General features: G+C 33.8%; 1 long non-coding RNA gene across 1 annotated transcript; it reads left to right on the top strand.

Annotated features, from left to right (window-relative positions):
* Positions 1-3432: 3432 nt before the first annotated feature.
* Positions 3433-6493, top strand: LOC102420453. Its single transcript, XR_002827898.1, has 3 exons — positions 3433-3495; positions 4898-4980; positions 6416-6493. It is a non-coding gene; the product is annotated as an uncharacterized LOC102420453 (long non-coding RNA).
* The last annotated feature ends 506 nt before the right edge of the window (positions 6494-6999 follow it).

Genomic DNA, 6999 nt, shown 5'->3' with positions numbered 1-6999 from the left:
TAAATAGCTCAGATGTAATCTGGTGTCTGACTATGGGCACACAATGCTGTGTGCTTCTGAATTTATTTAAAAGGATGTTTGAAACATTTTGGTGTTTTGATTAGTTATGTAAGGGTAGTGAAAAGTACAGCCACATGAAAGAATGAGGGATGAGTCAGTAAGCTCCATTATTTAGTCCTGGGTCTATTTTACTGTCTGTTTTTTAAATTCAGGACTACATGTGTTTACTGAATTGGTTAATCACCAATAGTAAATTTTTAAAACTTTATTATTGCTATATACTTTCTGTCTCTTCAGCTAGGTTATGAGCTCCTTGGAATGCCTATCTTATTCAATTTTTGTATCTTGTGTCTGGTACATCTTAAGTGCTCAATAAATAATTTTTGATTGTCCACTTTTCTGAAATTCCCTCTATTTCATCTTTTGGACTTTTTAATGTGTTTTTCTCCTTTATTTCTCCTAATATGTATATGTACAGATATAGATATAAATATAGATATAGATCCATAGATAGATATAGATATAGATTGATTTCAGAGAGGAAGGGAGAGAGAGAGAGAGATAGAAACATCAATGATGAGAGAATCATTGTTTGGCTGCCTCCTGGGGTTTGAGCCCGCAATCCGGGCATGTACCCTTGACCGAATCAAACCCGGGACCCTTCAGTCTGCAGCCCGACACTCTAGCCACTGAGCCAAACCAACTAGGGCTTCCTGACTACTTTAGAAATCTCATTCTCTTTTGCTCTTTTTCAGTATACCTCCCTTTAGTCCATTGGGTAACTGGGGCTTCCTACCCACCTGGGAACTCCTAGGGACTAGGCAACAGGATGTACACATCTTTGTAAGGACAGCACCAGGCATAGTGCTGCATACATAAGTGGTGATCAGTAAGTTTAACTAAACATAATTACATATGAAAACTATGTTAGGAAGTGTTTTTCAGTGAATACTTTTATTTACAATACTGTAATAAATCCTATGATTTTAATTGGAAATATAAACATACAAATATTATTTGTAATTAGAGAGAAAGTAAAACTATTATAGATCTAAACGTACAATGTTATCTTTTCCATAGACTTATTGAAATATAGTACATATGTATTTTTACACATTTAAACATAAAATATACACATAACTTTATTGTTGTGAACCAAAAAGTTAAATTCATGTGTTTCTTTTTCAGATTGTTTTTCTTTTTCTTTTAAATTTGTCCTAAAAGAAAGGGTCTATTGAGCCAAATGCTAGCCAGAAAAAGGACCAGGTCCTGGGACATATAGTGCCGTCTAAACCAGCGGCAGGAGAAGACAACTATGTCCCCAGATCCCAGATTGCTTTTCTTTAAAATTAATATTTAACCTAACATATGCTAGAAAAACACTTTATACCCTGCTCCTCCTCCCCCCACTCCCCCCCCCCCGCAATCGAGAGAATTGTATTTTCTCAATGTATTTAGGGGATGGATAGTTACATATTCTATCAGAGCACCCTAAAAAGCTGCATGTTAGGGGTTGTCTTAAAGGTGAAATTGAGTCAGGTAAAAGTGAGTTGCCAAAACTATCCTGGATAAGATCACCATTGAGAAAATACAGAATGATTCTGCTGGTAATTTTGTTTGAAGAAATGCTTAAGAGTGAATGGTATTATATAATTTCACGAAAGAGAAAACCATACACGTTGCAGTAGTATTTGTGAGGAGGTAATGCCTAGTCAGTGATATTGAAAGGTTCCCAAGGTTGTGCAGGGAGAGTCAGAGGGGTCCGTTTGGACAGAACATCTGTCTTGTCTCTGCTTTGTTGTTACCCCATTAGCCTCTCTCTGAACCAAGTCCAATCTGCGTTTGCCCCCTTAACCATGGACCAATGACATAAAACAGCATAGAAATGACATTTTTACTTGAGCCACAAAAGAGGTCTACCTGCTACAGAAGAAAAGCTTAAAAGCAGTCATTTTAAAGAGGTCTTTTAAACTACTGATTACTTCAATGCCACGAATTCCATGTTTTAATCCCTTCCCACATGCTTGCGCTCTCTCTCTCTCTCTCTCTCTCTCTCTCTCTCTCTCTCTAGAAAATGACATCATGGCTTTTGATTGTGTCTCTACACAGAAAATGTTTCTATATTTCTTTTGCAGTTCAGCCAGTCAGATTACTCTCTAGGTGTCTAGTAGGAGGTGAGGTAGGATCTGGGAGCCCGTATTCATTCCCTTCCTTTGTCACCATCCTTGTATTCCACTGACATTTCAAATCACTCATCAGAATATAGCTGAAGGCAGCTGCTGTTTGGTTCGTGGCTCTGGTCAGAATAGTATCAACCTTGCTTACTAGTGTGTAGAATTGCCTTGGTAAGTATGACTTAGATGTACTAAGTCTAGTATTTATTTCATACAGGATAGATTAGTTGATAATTTATTTTCTATCTCAGATTTCACTCTCTAAAGACATTGCAGAATAGAATGCATGAATGGCTATTTATCTGAAATTAAATTTGGTGTATGCATTCCAGTACCTACCTCTGTAAAAAAAATACTTATCTTTAGAAGTTTACTGATATATTGGGCAAAAAGTGTTTATATTTGCTTCCCATTATTTTGGTATATGTTAGATTTCAGTTAATTAGGTAGAATTTTTATTTAGTAAAACTTCATGGTAATAAATTTGTAGACTATAAACATAAACACTAGTGCTGTTTGTAAATCTTATTTGAGAACATTATATTTTACTGTAATTATTATCATATGGTTCTAAGAAATTTCAAGTCACTCTTAACCTGAGTCTTGCTGATAATGATTTGTGGAACCACAGATTCTTGAGGATTATAGGATCTGAGGGTTTAATGCTTTTTAGCCCGGTGACACTTAGTAAATTAGTGAAGTCCTTTGCGCATTTTCCTTCATCTGTAAAACTGACATAATAAAAGGTACCTATATCATAGGGATGTTGGAAGGATTAAATGAGTTAATACTGGTAAAATACTTAACAAGAGCCTGGAACATAACAAGTATTCAATAGATGTTAGCCACCATCGTAATTATTTTTAATTTTTACATTATGCAGAGCATTCAATTTTACATTATTGAAGCACTCTGTACATACACTTGGTAGACTGATATAGCAAATTAATTTTATTCAACTGAAATTTAAGATCTGGTTTTCCATGTCCACCTATTAGCAAGAGATGAATTCACGTAACTAACTTTGGGGATATTTATTGAATGTGTGCATTGGAATGTATTAGGCGTTTTGGAGACTACAAGATCATTTCCAGCAGGAAGCTTTTACTTAAAATACTTAATATAAGAGTAGGAGACACGCCAGATGAGTAAGTGGATAGAGTATACAGGTGTGGTGTAGAAGATTGGCTTGTTTGAACTCAGCGAATCTTACACTTGGTAACCAATTGCACAACAAGCACATGGTCTTTGTTCTTGAGCAGGTTTCTGCATGTTTGTGCTGAGCTTGGTGAAGAAACATTATCGACTGCAGTTTTACATGGTATGTACTAATCATGGTTCCGTAGTCACTGTACATCATAGAAACCCGTACCTTTAATTATTTTTCTGTAGTGAGAAGATAAAATGTAATCTGCTCCTTGAGGCCTAAATTTCCATTTTGGGATGACTATTAAATACAAAAGGTTGAAGTTGAAACATTTTTGAGGATTTAAAAATTTTAACCATTTTCAAAATTTTCTAAAAACTTTTTCTTTAAATATGCTCAAAGGCTATAAAGTTAAAACCAAGTATTTGGATTCCCTAAATTGGTAGAAATTTGAAACATTTCCATAGATTTCTGAATAGTTAGTCTGAGAAGCTAATTATATTTACCCTATTTCTCTATGGAAACTTGCTCTTCGTTGAGTATAAAGGGACCAAAGCATGTATTTTCTTGGTAGCTATGGTTAGTCATAAAATTTCATAATTCTTTTTAGCCTAAGGTATTTTATTCAGCTTAGCGTTGAACAGTGTTCAGTGTTTTATGAAATGTATCACTGTGTATGATGAACTTTTCTTATTTTCTTAAAAGGTAGCTAATTATAAGACTTAAAATGAAAAACATAATATTTAAATCTGTGAAATTATGTATTCGTCTTGTTTTGGATTTGGGATATATTTTCTATTCTTTATGCTTTGCTTTTCTCCATTAAGACCTCCTGCTGAGCATCAGTGCTGAGAAATTGTAATATTTCTTACCTTTCTAATTTCTGGAGACCTTGAGAGGGAAAGAGTAAAATTCTCAATGAAAAATCTAGAAACCGTCAAGACAAATTAGAAATAATAGGATCTCCTATGAAAATATAAATGGTGCCTATTGGGAAAAAAATCATTTATGCATTTTTAAGCAACCAGGGTAAAAGAGAATTGGATCTTTCAGCAGATAAAAATAAAATAAAACAAAGCCACAATATAATATTTGCTGAAATAGAAAATAGGTTTATTATGAATAAATCAAAATCTAAGAATTTTGAAGAGTAATAAATTCCAATCAAAATTACGACACTAGAAACATGAGTCTTTTTTTTCATTCACATTCAACTCATACTGATGATGCTAAAAGTCCCTAACGGCCACCTCTCAGGTCATAACAACACCATACATTTCTTATTATCATTGTAAGCCGATGGTTCGAGACTATGGTTTATTTTTTATATGGTTATAAATTTAGCTCAGTATAATAAGCAATCCATTTGTATATTAAGATTACTTTTTAAAAATGTTTTCATGGTTTTAAGGTTCCAGTGGGCACCAAAATGAATATAATTTGCTAACGACATTTATTTTGTATAACCTTCTCTTACAAAATTTAACAAGAAAACCATGCTAGAATTGTGTGTTTCAAAGTTACTCTTGCTGCACTGATCAGTGTGTCACTACTGTGTGTTGTGGGCTATTAACAGTTCGCATGGACTCATGTCACTTTACTGATAACAGTTACTCAGTCACATCTTGTCATCCAAAATCTGTTTGAAGGCATGATATGGTAAGGGCTCAGAATTATGCTGCTTTATACTTATGTCATAGCATTTTTAAAGCGCTTTCACGTTGAACAGGGTCTCACAAACTTCTACTAAAATGTACTATTGGTTGTTGCTCTATTCCATTAAAATACCTTACTGAGTTTTGTTGATTTTACTATTTGACACCTGAAGACAAACATGTTAGCTGGGCATTTTCCTTATTCAGATTCCAAATAAAATAAAGTCCTTATAAAAGTTTCAAACAGTTAATTACACTTTCAGGCTTGACTACTATTTGAATGTGACTTTTTACAAAGCATCGCTCTTAAAAGGAGCATATTATTTACATGGGATGCAGAAAGAACGTGAAAGTTTGCTTGCCAACATTGTGCTGGCAAAGCACTTTCTCTAGTGAAAGTGGCACATACCCTGTCCATGTATAGGAGCAAGTGTCTGGGATTTCAAATGTATGAAATTACTCGCTATATAGCAGTGGCTTGCCCATTCAGAAAGCATTTTTGTAAGTTAAAAATTAGTTTCAAGGGGGGGATGGGGACATATGTAATACTTTCAACAATAAAGATTTTTCAAAAATAAAATAATAAAAATTAAAATAGTATTAGCTTAAAATTATAAAAATTATTAGTTAAAAATAGAGTGGAGAAAAAAAGATTTTAAGAAATCTGACCATAATTTCCCCACATTTAAAAAAGCACTCATTAATTAAAATCCTTTACAGGTGGTTTTGTGAAAATAAATTATTCCCATGACAGCTTCATGATTTTTAGCCAAGGGGTTGGTGTTATGTGTGTACAATTAACATCATTTAAGATTGTCTTCCATATACAAACTTTTAATTGCTGGAAGAAGTTATGAAATTAATAGGTTCTGTATAATTAGTAGGGTTTAATGCAATTTTAGGCTAAGATAGAATTAAAATTGATAATTTTTCCTGTAAGACAATTTGTATTAAGAGCTTAGTATAAATTTATCAGATTATACTCTAAACCAAATGACTCATTCCATTTTGAAAGTTGGCTTTTTAAAAAACTTTTTCTCATCCCTATTTCTCTCTCCTCCCTTCCTCTCTGAAAATATTTTTTAAAATTTTTTATACTATTATAATTTGTTCCTCATAAAAATGAAATTTGAAAATCCATAGCTATAGAAATTCATTATTTAATATTAAAATTAAATTGATTATTTAGTATATTCCTTAGCAATATTTTCCCACTATGTTAATTTATTTATAGATTTTGATCTGCTTAATTGCTAAGCAGGCAAATGTGGTTAATATTTAATGTTTCTAATAATGTTTCGGCAAGTGTTATGTTCTGGACTAGTCTGAAGGGTAATTCAAAGAGTTATTATATTGATTCATTGTGAGTCATAAGCTGTATAAAATACTTGTCACTTAATCATATGAACTTGTTTTTGCTGACTTTTTTTTTTTTAAAGGTTCCTTGTTCCAATATCAAGTGTTATCTGCAATGACATAACTGCTTACCTTTTTGGATTTTTTTTTGGGAGAACTCCATTAATTAAGGTAATTATAAAATATCACAAGCCACTACCCTAATCTTAAAGATTAGCCACTGGGGACTTAGTGCTGTTGCCCATTTTTTATTTCTTTTGTTTGTTTGTTTTTCTTTTTTTGATTTCCAAGGGCCTTCAGTCCTCCTTGGCTGCACTCCGGGCAGCGAGCATGTTGCCCGAGGGTGCTGTCTGGTTCTTCAACTGTTCTGTTGGCTCCTCACTGAGGGCCCAACACCATCGGTTATCCTTTCTCCCATGAAGGCTCATTTCTCCTTCCTGCTGGTTTCTTCTCTCAGTGATATGGTTCTCCTTGCCTCTGCTCCCCCAGCTGTCTGACCCGCCCCTCCTTCACCAAACTTTTTGAAAGTGTTCATTACACCATCTTCACATACTCATGTCCATTGTAAGACTTTTACACCCAAACTAAAAAAAAAAAAAATTGAGGCCCTAAATAAAACCCTGATAATGTAAGTCATGAGGAAAGGTTAGAATAAGGGAAAGGAATG

This window comes from Myotis lucifugus, unplaced genomic scaffold (assembly GCF_000147115.1).
Source record: "Myotis lucifugus unplaced genomic scaffold, Myoluc2.0 scaffold_8351, whole genome shotgun sequence".
NCBI lineage: Eukaryota > Metazoa > Chordata > Mammalia > Chiroptera > Vespertilionidae > Myotis > Myotis lucifugus.
The sequence above is the reverse complement of the archived record's forward strand: the minus strand, read 5'-3'. Positions and strand labels throughout refer to the sequence as shown.